At 36.2% G+C, this 13,473-nt stretch overlaps 1 long non-coding RNA gene across 1 annotated transcript in view; it reads right to left on the minus strand.

The window, feature by feature from the left end:
- The window catches only part of LOC138353285 (uncharacterized), a 7,324-nt gene extending 478 nt beyond the window's left edge, over window positions 1-6,846 (minus strand). Inside the window, exons 1-5 of the long non-coding RNA XR_011223103.1 lie at window positions 6,780-6,846; window positions 5,944-6,021; window positions 2,797-2,903; window positions 1,118-1,282; window positions 153-259 (exon numbers count right to left, since the gene is read on the minus strand). This is a non-coding gene — a long non-coding RNA (uncharacterized lncRNA). The remainder of the gene's footprint in view (window positions 1-152; window positions 260-1,117; window positions 1,283-2,796; window positions 2,904-5,943; window positions 6,022-6,779) is intronic.
- Between the last annotated feature and the right edge of the window lie 6,627 nt (window positions 6,847-13,473).

Raw genomic sequence — 13,473 nt, forward strand, 5'->3', positions numbered from 1 at the left:
GTTTTCTTTCATTATTAGTGCTCAGAAAATTAAATATATCTACATATTTAGTCAAAATCAATTACATTATTTTATCTTATTCATAGCATAAATGTTCACAAAGATTACTAAAAAGAGATTGAATTAGACTACAGCAAATTGGCAAACTTTACCTTGTATCTGTTTCCACCGTGTTTGTTTGGGGCGTTCTTCAACATATCAGCAATACTTGTCTCAACATCTCTTTCAGTTGCATTAGTGTGGGTGTTGATACAGGCTTCTGGAAAGTTATAAGAATTAATTAATATATATAATTATAATTCTTTTTGTCAGGAGACAAGAAGCCACAGAGTAATAACATTGTTGGCTTTTATTTAGGTGTTCCCCTGTTCTCCAGTCTTCCTCCGTCCCCTCGTCCCCTTTGTCCTCCCCAGCATTCTCCATTCCCCTGTCCCCTCGTCCTCCCCACCATTACCCTCTCCTCTGTTCCCTCGTCTTCCCCACCATCCCCCCTGTCGTCCTCCCCACCATTCTAAACTACCTCATCCCATGCATTCCATGATGGTCTGATGCTTCCATCTGAAAATTGGGAACATCAAAAGATCTGACTTTCCCAATTTTCTGATGGGAACATCAAATGATCTGATATTCCCATCACTGAAAAATAAAAACAGATAAAAAAAATGATATGAAAAAATAGAAAATAAAATATACTCATGAAATGAACAGAATGGTTAACAACGCAGCTCAATTGCAATGCAATGTCACAATAACATTTAAATATACTTTAAGATATAATCTAGAAGAAAATAAGGATATTGAAACGGTTCATGAACTCTATTTCAATAAAGGACACTATGGGGAACTTTGAAAAATAGTTATTGAGTATAATTAGACAGACTTGTTGCTAGGCAGAGGAGTAATGAGATATATGGCAAATTTTGCAAAATATACAATGAAGGTACACAAACATTCATACCCAAACAAAGCAAAATGCTAGGTAAGAACAAAGCATTTGGCCCGTAGGAGAAAGGAGATACCCACAAGACTAGAATACAAGTCATTAACAAGCATGCAAGTATAATACATAATACATGCAGACATATATATAATCCAAAAAAATGTCAAATTTACGTACTTATTATTACATTACAAATACAGTATCCAAGGTTTTGAAGACACGTTTCCTCTTGCGCCCAACGAGTGAATACTGAGACCAGACCCCATAGGTCCCTATCCTCCTCATCATTCGTCTCACTGTGTCTCCACAGCTTGCACCGCCCATTTGAGACAGCGTCTGGACCTGTTAAAATAATGCATAAGCTGTAAGGTAATAGAGAATAATATATATCTTTCAATCTCAACATTAGATTTTCTAATTTCCAACTGTATTAAATAAATAGCATTAAAATATTTTCCTTCTTAACTATTACAAAAATCAACGAATTTGAGTAACTTTTGCTTTTGTTTTATTTGTACCTTAAACATAACACTGAACAATCAATTATGTGCCACCCCACCTTCCTTCATCTGCAAAAAAACTAATCAAAAGACATATGTACAAGGCTAAAAAAATTCAGCAACACTTACCATACTCAGGCTAAAAGAATTAAGCAACACTTACCATACTCTTTTTATATTCACTGTTAACTTTTAGCTCATGTGACAGACTTTCCACCTGCTCAACAGTTTCAAGTGGGGATGGAAGAATGTCTTCCAGGATTGGTATATCTCCATGTGTTTTTGACATATGGGTTTCCGTCATTTTGACAATATTCAGGATATCCCCTGATAAAAATGTCAATTTTGATAATTCCTTCATCATGTATTCCATTATGCCAAAACCATAATCATAATCATCTGTATCAAACCTTATTACAGGTAAAACCAGTAGGCAGTCTACTGTATTTTATCAAACCGTTATTAGTATAATAGATCTCGTAATAATTTTGCAAAAATAATGGCATTTACTATTTTTAAAAGATTATTAGCAAATTTACACAAATGGTGCATTCGGAAGACAAAACCAATTTTTCACTTTTGACAATTGAGCACCTGCTACATCCAGATTCTAGGGAGGAAAGGAAGGACGATCTTACTGGATCCCATAGCCTCTCCGAGGCACAAACCAGGCTTTTACACAAACCCCCCCCCCCCCCTGCACCCGAGCTTTTTAAAATAGTAAATGCCACTATTTTTGCAAAATTATTACGAGATCTATTATTCTAGAGAATAATGCATATAAATGCATATATGCATATAAATACAAAAGTAAATCAAATCTTATCCTTGTATAATATACAAGCTGATGTGAGATCCCTGTCTACAGGTGGACTGGAACTATTATCCAGTAGGCAGTCTACTGTATTTTATCAAACCGTTATTAGTATAATAGATCTCGTAATAATTTTGCAAAAATAATGGCATTTACTATTTTTAAAAGATTATTAGCAAATTTACACAAATGGTGCATTCGGAAGACAAAACCAATTTTTCACTTTTGACAATTGAGCACCTGCTACATCCAGATTCTAGGGAGGAAAGGAAGGACGATCTTACTGGATCCCATAGCCTCTCCGAGGCACAAACCAGGCTTTTACATAACCCCCCCCCCTGCACCCGAGCTTTTTAAAATAGTAAATGCCATTATTTTTGCAAAATTATTACGAGATCTATTATACTAATAACGGTAAATAAATAATAAATAGTAAATAAATCAAAATCAGTTACATTATTTTATCTTATTCATAGCATAAATGTTCTCGAAGATTACTAAAAAGAAATTGAATTAGACTACAGCAAATTGGCAAACTTTACCTTGTATCTGTTTCCACCGAGTTTGTTTGGGGCGTTCTTCAACATATCAGCAATACTTGTCTCAACATCTCTTTCAGTTGCATTAGTGTGGGTGTTGATACAGGCTTCTGGAAATTTATAAGAATTAATTAATATATATAATTATAATTCACTTTGCTATTCCCCATTCCACAGTCCTCTCGTCCTTCCCACTTCCCTGTCCCCACATCATCCCCACTATTCCCACTTCCCTGTCCCATCGTCCTCCTTACCATTTTCCCCTCCCCTGTCCTTCTTCCTCCCCCACCATCTCCCATTCACCTGTCCCTTTGTCCTCCCCAGCATTCCCCTGTCCCCACCATCCCCAACTCCCCAGTCCCCTCGTCCTCCCCACCATTACCCTCTCCTCTGTCCCCTCGTCTTCCCCACCATACCCCCCTCTCGTCCTCCCCACCATTCCAAACTACCTCATCCGATGCATTCTATAATGGTCTGATGCTTCCATCAGAAAATTGGGAACATCAAATGATCTGATATTCCCATCACTGAAAAATAAGAACAGCTAAAAAAATGAAATGAAAAAAATAAAAAAATAAACTATACTCATGAAATGAACAGTATGGTAAACAACACAGCTCAATTTCAATGCAATGTCACACAAAATTATTAAATCGAAATGAAAATAAATTGAAATCTATGAAAATTCAAATTATCAATACAATCGGAAATATTGAAATAATATCGCAACATAATATAGTGTGGGTTGCTCTTACGTGCAACAGACGGTGCTGTTTTTCAAAAAAGGCATGGTTTTACCTGTCACAAGTGTGGCATCTATACTTATACTCACGAAATGAACGGTATGGTAAACAACATAGCTCAATTGCAATGCAATGTCACAATAACATTTAATAACAATAATAACAATAACATTTAAATATACTTTAAGATATAATCTAGAAGAAAATAAGAACATTGAAACGGTTCATGAACTCGATTTCAATAAAGGACACTATGGGGAACTTTGAAAAACAGTTAATGAGTATAATTAGACAGACTTGTTGCTAGGCAGAGGAGTAAATAATGAGATATATGGCAAATTTTGCAAAATATACGGCACACAAACATTCATACCCAAACAAAGCAAAATGCTAGGTAAGAACAAAGCAGTTGGCCCGTAGGGGAAAGGAGATACCCACAAGACTGGAATACAAGTCATTAACAAGCACACAAGTACTACACTACACAACAACCGCACTACTACCAGAACTGGACGAATCACTACCAAAACAACACATTGCACATCACTACCAAAACAACACAACACAACACAAGCATTGGCAAAGAATTATAGACCAGTTGCACTAACATCCCACATAATAAAATTATTTGAGAGTGATCAGGAGTCAGATTACTAGTTTTATAGAGACCAATGACCTCCACAATCCAGGCCAACAAGGATTTAGAGCAGTTTCTATGATCGAGCCACTGAGATCTATAAAGAATTCTGATCAAGAAAGAGATCTAGGGGTGGTTTTAGATAGAAAACTATAACCTGAGGATCATATTAAGAACATTCTGCGAGGGGCCTATGCTACACTTTTTAACTTTAGAATTGCTTTTAAATACATAGGTCAAAAAGTTTTAAAAGTTTTAAAAGTTTTTTAAACCTCTCGTGTATCATGAGTGTTAAAGCATCAGATGGTGCATTCAGATGATGAATATTACCTAGTTCCTTCATCTGGGAAGAATGAACACATATTGGTGCATTCGGATGATAAAAACTAACTACTGTAGTTTAATTGATCAACAGACTGTATATCATATGCAGACTGTATGTGGATCTGCGGGCCACTCCAAACAACAGCCTGGTGGACCAAGCTCCACCAGGGCTAAAGCACAAAGTGATATAGATGTGATAGAGAAACTAGGTCAAATGGAGGAGTAGGTCTGTATATTAAACAGCACCTGACGTGCACAGAGCTACTAAACTCAATGTGGTGGTAGAGTGGTGGGGGGGGGAAACATTGCAGAAAAAAACAAAAATACAATTTGGTCAACAAAACAGCATTGTTTAAAATAGAAGACATGGGTTGTCATTTTGGGGGTAAGGTAGGTTACATTGAGTTAATTAGTTAGTACTTAGTTTTTATCTTAAACTGGTTGGGAGAGGTACAGTGTTGCTGTGCTGGTGAAAGAACACCTAAAGGTAAATTAAATAATGATTGCGAATCCACAAGAAGTTGACATAATATCGCTAGAGATCTGCAATCAGGATGATAAACTTTCCTTAAAGAATTTGACAAACACTTGCTGATAGGACATGAAGTAAATGAAATGTATGTCAAGTTTTGTGAAATATATGATAAAAGCACAACAAAATTTGTACCAAAGGAGAGATGCAGAACTAGGAAAAGGGGTTTGTTCAACAGAAATTGCGAGAGGGCCTGAGACCCAAACACACACAAATGGAATCAATATATAGCAAGAGGCCAAACCCCCAAACATACAAGCGATGCAAAGATGCGAGAAACAGCAGCAGCATTAAGGAGAGGGACTTAAGGACCATAAATAAAGTGTGAAAATAAACTCGAGTAAATTTTTTTAACTACTCTCGACAGTGAAGAAAAACAAATATTCAGACGATTTGTGTTAGAATCATTAATCTTACACTTTCGGTCATATTCAACAACACAAATACATACACACACATTCCTGTTGCTGTAGCAAGTGAAGAATTACACACACAGATCACAATAACGTGATGCATCAAATGAACAAATCCACAAGGGCCGTGACGAGGATTCGAACCTGCGTCCGGGAGCATCCCAGACACTGCCTTAATCGACTGAGCTACAACAGGGTAAAAGGGTTGAAACCGAAGTTCTACTGAACTTACTGGATCCCATAGCCTCTCCGAGGCACAAACCAGGCTTTTACACAACCCCCCCCCCCTGCACCCGAGCTATGTCAACAGGCCGTTCTCCCTCTTCGCCCTTCCGAATGCACCATATCAGTAAATTTTTTAATAATCTTTTAAAAATAGTAAATGCCACTATTTTTGCAAAATTATTACGAGATCTATTATTCTATAGAATAATGCATATAAATGCATATATGCATATAAATACAAAACATAAATACAAAAGTAAATGTAAATAATTTTACCTTGCACCTAGATCCACCAAGCCTGTATGGCGCGCGTTTCAGTACTTCGGAAATCTAGAACTATCTTGAATCTCTAATCTGCAATGAAACAATACATATTATTGCACTTACCAAAACATGGATGAATGTAGAAAATACAGAACTATTAGCTGAATATCAAATAAATGGATTTAATCTATTTCACACAGATAGATATATTACACCGTGTATATTAGGTAATACCTAACATACACGCCTCCACACACACTACATTTGAAATGTAGTCTCAAAAAGACTACATTTCAACAGCAAAAATTACTCCATAAAAAAATAATTAAATTATTGACCAACATGAGAGAGGGTTAGCCAACATGAGGGTTGTGTTGATTGCCTGAAAATATTTAAATTGTGTAATGTATTGAATGGCATTTTTCAAGTTACAACATTTTTTAAATTACTGAACTAGGTTCTAGGCTTTGCTAGGCTTAATTCAATTATTACAGATAAGCCTAACCTAGCCTAGAACCCAGTGGGTTTTCTTCCTATTGGGGAGTGTTGTACATGCCTCGCCTCCACATACACACTAGCACAGCCAGGCCTCGCCTCCACATACACACTAGCACAGCCAGGCCTCGCCTCCACATACACCAGCACTGCCAGGCCTCGCCTCGCCTCCACATACACCAGCACTGCCAGGCCTCGCCTCCACATTTAAACCAACCAAGCCCACAAATACGTTAACATGGACCAGCATTACACCGTCTAACATACTCTGTCAGATGTAACAACTAAATTTGTGAATTCAAGACCAAATCTATTGTATAACACAGTGTTAGTACGAGAAAAACATTACTTACATTCGAAGCCGTGTTTTAAAATGGCGGCGGTCTTGTACTGACGCTCCAAACTGTGTGTTCGTTTGCGTATGATGAACGTGTGACAATTTACTACAACAATTATTTAATTATTCTTATTCTTTATTTTAATATTTTTAGGGTACATGAAATTTCAAACTTATTTGCACACAATAATATAATTGCATTGTCATAACCTTTATATATTACGGAAAATACGATGACATGAACGAAGTCAAAGTGAAGTTGAAGTCAAAGTCATTCGCCGAACGTATTAGTAATTTTTTTTCATACATACATAGTTGATTTACAAACATAATGTTGGATTTATAGATTTATTTATAAATTTGTATTTATTTACCTGTATTTACCCAAGTCTTTCCTAAATCTAAACTTATCCAATTTATACCCATTGTTTCGTGTTCTATCTTGTGTTGACAATTTTAATACCCAATTAATATCCCCTTTGTTATATCTATTCAGGAAATTGTGGTTGATCTCGAACCCATTGATAATGTGACGACTTATACAGAATTTTGTAACTATATCATCAAGATTGTAACCAGCTTAGCTAAATGTAGTGTGGGGTTCAGTCCCTAAGCCCATATATGTGCCTCTCTAACCATTTAGGTTACAGGGCAAAAACATAAAAACAAAGGTAACTGCAGAAGGCCTATTGGCCCATACCAGGCAGCTCCTATCTATAACAGATAAACACTAAGTACTACCTAATTAACTCAATGTAACCTACCAACCTAACCCCCAAAATGTCAATCCATATCTTTTATTTTAAACAATGCTGTTTTGTTGACCAAATTGTATTTTTACTCTTTTTCTGTCATGTTTCTCCCACCCCTGTTTTTTCCCTTTTTTCTTATTTTTTCTCAACATAATTCATACTTTAATTATGCGGATCAGGACATCACCTGATCAAACACATCAAACATCGTTTGACCACCATCAAACACACACATTTCGTGTGTGTTTGACGCTCACTGATATGTACCAGCGTTGTTTTATATATGGTGCTATTCTATCTTACGCTTTGTTGCTCTTTTTTACCTACGGGCTCATAGAACATTCTATTGCGAAAACATTGGCACAAAAATGAATGACGTACATACAATAATAATGTCAGGACAGTGATATAATTATAAACTTTCAAAGCACTGTATCGCCCATGTGTCGTCTTGTCACCAATACTGGGTAACAGTTCCGCCACTTCCCACACTCTTGCGGGTGGGCAGCGACCATTATTCTACGTTTATATTCATATCACCGTGTTGGGAATTTCATTGCGAGTACATTGATACCAAAATTAACGCTGTAGGACAAGTGTGGAAGTGATAACAATCCCAAGAGTAAAAACATTTTGTTGCTCTTGGGCACTCACGGCGAGTCATCTACGTAGGTATTTATTGGGTGCTGGTATTCATATAACTTTTGGTGACCGTTTTTGCTGATTTTCTTCTAGAGAATGTTATTGCGAACACGTTGGTACCAAAATGAAATACATAGCTCGAGAACTAAGGTCAGGAGAGTAAAAAGAGTATACACATTTTTGTTTTGACGCTTAATTAAGGTTATTGTGAGTACTCATCGCCTGCCTAGAAACTGGAACTAGTAATTCCATCTATCATACATATCATACAAGAGGAGCCACACATCTATGGATCATCCAATAAAATCAGCAGACTTCTAGATGTTACTACTGCTCGGCTTAGACTCGGTTACAAGTATCTCTGGGAATTCTCATTATCTGCTGATGTAGACCTGACCAAATGTAAACTGTGTCAACAAAATTATTCGCACACCCTCCGTCACTATGTGATGGAGTGCGAAAAGATACATGAATTTAGAGACAATTCTATAACCAATGTTCCAGCGATGTGTCAATATTTCATTCAAAATGATCTGCTACCAGAAATTTTAGCCAAATATCCCCAGTTTGCTAACTGTAGATAACAACTAAGTGATTGTAACCTATCCACCGCTGCCCACTGGATGGGGGACGGTGTGCAGGACAAACATATAAATTTTGATACTAGCTCTCCACATATGTCAGTTGCTTAATTTAGAACCTGTACTTGAGGTCGATCTCGAACCCATTGTTGATGTGATGACTTATATTGAATTTTGTAACTAGCTCATCAAGATTGTAACTTGCTTAGCTAAATGAATTGTGGGGTTCAGTCCCTAAGCCCATATATGTGCCTCTCTAACCATTTAGGTTACAGGGCAAAAACATAAAAACAAAGGTAACTGCAGAAGGCCTATTGGCCCATACCAGGCAGCTCCTATCTATAACAGATAAACACTAAGTACTACCTAATTAACTCAATGTAACCTACCAACCTAACCCCCAAAATGTCAATCCATATCTTTTATTTTAAACAATGCTGTTTTGTTGACCAAATTGTATTTTTACTCTTTTTCTGTCATGTTTCTCCCACCCCTGTTTTTTCCCTTTTTTCTTATTTTTTCTCAACATAATTCATACTTTAATTATGCGGATCAGGACATCACCTGATCAAACACATCAAACATCGTTTGACCACCATCAAACACACACATTTCGTGTGTGTTTGACGCTCACTGATATGTACCAGCGTTGTTTTATATATGGTGCTATTCTATCTTACGCTTTGTTGCTCTTTTTTACCTACGGGCTCATAGAACATTCTATTGCGAAAACATTGGCACAAAAATGAATGACGTACATACAATAATAATGTCAGGACAGTGATATAATTATAAACTTTCAAAGCACTGTATCGCCCATGTGTCGTCTTGTCACCAATACTGGGTAACAGTTCCGCCACTTCCCACACTCTTGCGGGTGGGCAGCGACCATTATTCTACGTTTATATTCATATCACCGTGTTGGGAATTTCATTGCGAGTACATTGATACCAAAATTAACGCTGTAGGACAAGTGTGGAAGTGATAACAATCCCAAGAGTAAAAACATTTTGTTGCTCTTGGGCACTCACGGCGAGTCATCTACGTAGGTATTTATTGGGTGCTGGTATTCATATAACTTTTGGTGACCGTTTTTGCTGATTTTCTTCTAGAGAATGTTATTGCGAACACGTTGGTACCAAAATGAAATACATAGCTCGAGAACTAAGGTCAGGAGAGTAAAAAGAGTATACACATTTTTGTTTTGACGCTTAATTAAGGTTATTGTGAGTACTCATCGCCTGCCTAGAAACTGGAACTAGTAATTCCATCTATCATACATATCATACAAGAGGAGCCACACATCTATGGATCATCCAATAAAATCAGCAGACTTCTAGATGTTACTACTGCTCGGCTTAGACTCGGTTACAAGTATCTCTGGGAATTCTCATTATCTGCTGATGTAGACCTGACCAAATGTAAACTGTGTCAACAAAATTATTCGCACACCCTCCGTCACTATGTGATGGAGTGCGAAAAGATACATGAATTTAGAGACAATTCTATAACCAATGTTCCAGCGATGTGTCAATATTTCATTCAAAATGATCTGCTACCAGAAATTTTAGCCAAATATCCCCAGTTTGCTAACTGTAGATAACAACTAAGTGATTGTAACCTATCCACCGCTGCCCACTGGATGGGGGACGGTGTGCAGGACAAACATATAAATTTTGATACTAGCTCTCCACATATGTCAGTTGCTTAATTTAGAACCTGTACTTGAGGTCGATCTCGAACCCATTGTTGATGTGATGACTTATATTGAATTTTGTAACTAGCTCATCAAGATTGTAACTTGCTTAGCTAAATGAATTGTGGGGTTCAGTCCCTGAGCCCATTATGTGCCTCTGTAACCCTTTCCACAACCGCCCACAAGATGGGTATGGGGTGCATAATGGGGTGGGGTGTCTTGGCCAAACGTGCCACATCAAAACCACAAGTTGACATTGAATGTGAATTAACAATGAGACAAGTAAGATTTATACTAATACATTTATACTAACTCTGTTGAGCGTTGACCATTTATACATCAAATCTGTTGATGTGAGCACTTTAGTTTAGTCTGCCGTTTAAAGAAAAAAAGAGCATATCAATGGTATATCACAGAAAACGAATTTATCATAAACTCATGTATTTGTCTTATCATATTGAACTGCATTCATATTTTTAATATATAACAATATGAATATACAAATTTCTGTAAATCCCCTACCTTGTTGGAATCTGTGGAAATGAATGAGCAAATGTGCTGGCTGAAGGAAACCACATTGGTTTCATTTTGGATACAAATGTCCATGGAAATTCAAAATGGAAACTAATTATATAGTTGAACCTGCAGAGACGAGTTTAAGAATCTGTGTTGAGAGTGATGGACACAGCCTTCACAATTATACTTCAGAGAATGTAAACATCTAAGAGTCATTAGAAATATGTGTAGAATAATAAACCCTACATTGTTTGAGTTAGGGAAAACACCATTTGTGATATATAGATACTATAGCTGTTCCTAAAGATTCACCCTTTTTTGCACCAGCAAGATAACATATAAGATTTTAAGAGTTGACGAATGTTAATATTCTTGTTTGATAAACTGTGAACTTGAGACATAGTTAATAAGAACATATTAACACAACAAAATGTTTTCAAAATCCTTAACACCACTTTCCAGCAACTTATATAATTTATATAAATTATTTTAGAGAATAATACATAAATTATATATTTAAACATGATATAGTGTTTAGTGGAATGTATAAGGAGTCAAATTGTGTTAAAAAGAGCAATTTTTAGAAAATTTGGAAAAATACTTTTTCTGTTCAAATTATAACTAAATGGATTATAAAGGTTTCACTCAGCCAATATATATCATTCACAATTTATTAATGAATTTTACAAAAAAACACCATAAATTTTATATTTAAACATGTAAAAACTATTTGTTTTACATTTGGAAGAAAATAATTGTAGAAAAACAATTTATAATTAAACCTTTGTGTTTGGATTTTTTGAGTAAAAGTTTCTCAAAGGCTCTCCTGCACCATTCTCAATGCAAATCATTCCCACACCTATGGCAAGAGATAGGCGAACGTTGTGTAGATGATTTGTGTTTGCTGGGTATATATCTCCACCAAATCTCATTCATATTCATGTCCGCCCTATGATTAAAACAACCAAGGGATCCACTTAAAGTATTAGTTTACAATAATAGTTTTAATAAATAGCTATCATTCTAGTTTTATACACAACAGCAATTATGAAACCCTATAGCTAGATATCGTACTGTAATCCACAAGTAGCAACCACACATCTGGCAGCAAAGCGGATTAGCAGCTGTGTTGATAGGCTAGTCAACTGTCCTCACATCAATCAAATAGCTATCCAAATGTCGCACCTCAATTCATCCATCTAGCAACTTAGCTGGATGCTAGTCACTATATTCATAGGCTAATCATTTCTACACCTTAAAAATAAAAAATCCTAGTTTCTAAACCAACACTCGCAAATACATACATACGTACCTACACATACTCCACAACCCATACATTCATTGAGAATAGCCTAGTTTTTTGCCACCATTTCCCCCCATTAATCAAATGTGATTTATGCTATTCACAGAAAATACAGCGGTTATACCCCAAATATGCCATTTATGCACAAAATATATTATTTACACTCAAAGTATACCATCACACAAAAATATGACATTTACATACGAAATATGTCAGTTGCACACAAAATATATACCATTTACACAATATCGCATGTACACTCAGAGTATGACATTTACACAAAGTATGGTATTTGCACAAATATATCAAAATGCTTAAGCATTTAGACAATCAAAAATGCGCTTTCACTAAAATTGCACAATTCCACATACATAATTTTCACAAAATACTCATACATTGGCTCATAAACCAAAATACACTTACATCATTAAGGTCTATTTTTTCAGATTACAGAGCTGACACAAAATACACAATTTGCACACAAAAATACAGTTGCACCAGTTCCACTTCAACAAATTAAAAACACAACTTGCATAAATGCACTATTAGCACAAAAATTATTATAAAACATGGACAATTATTACACAATTTGTGTAATTATTGTACATCTTTGCACAATTAATACAAGAAAACTTGCTATATAATTTCTCGACTTGCACAATGACAATCAATACACAAAGGTATAAATAAACAATTCGTCCGTATGCAATTACACAACATGCGCAATTAATACACAACTTTCACATATATTACACACATCTTTCATAATTATTACACAACTTGCACAAATACATATCTAGCACAAATACGTACAATACATATCTAGCACAAATACATACAATACATAACTACCCCAAATAAGAAAATACACAACTAGCATAAATACACGATTTACCCAAATACAATTGCGACATTTACACAACTTGCTCAAAAATAAAATCAATACACAACTGAACAATACAAAACTAGCACATATTCATTAAATACACAACTAGAAAATTTCCACAAATACATTGTTACGAGCCCGGATCCAGCGTCCGAGCACGGAGCAGTAACGACCACGCCATCTGTGGGTCAGCTCCCGAAACCCCCGCCAAACGGACGACGACACCTGGTGAGGACGGCGAATACCGGCCACAAGGGCCAGTTTCCAGTTCTGTTCAGCGCTCAACACAGCCGCTGCTGACCTCTGGTGAGGTGGTGCTCAGACACCAGCGCCA

This window comes from Procambarus clarkii, chromosome 57, assembly GCF_040958095.1.
Source record: "Procambarus clarkii isolate CNS0578487 chromosome 57, FALCON_Pclarkii_2.0, whole genome shotgun sequence".
NCBI classification, from domain to species: Eukaryota; Metazoa; Arthropoda; class Malacostraca; order Decapoda; family Cambaridae; genus Procambarus; species Procambarus clarkii.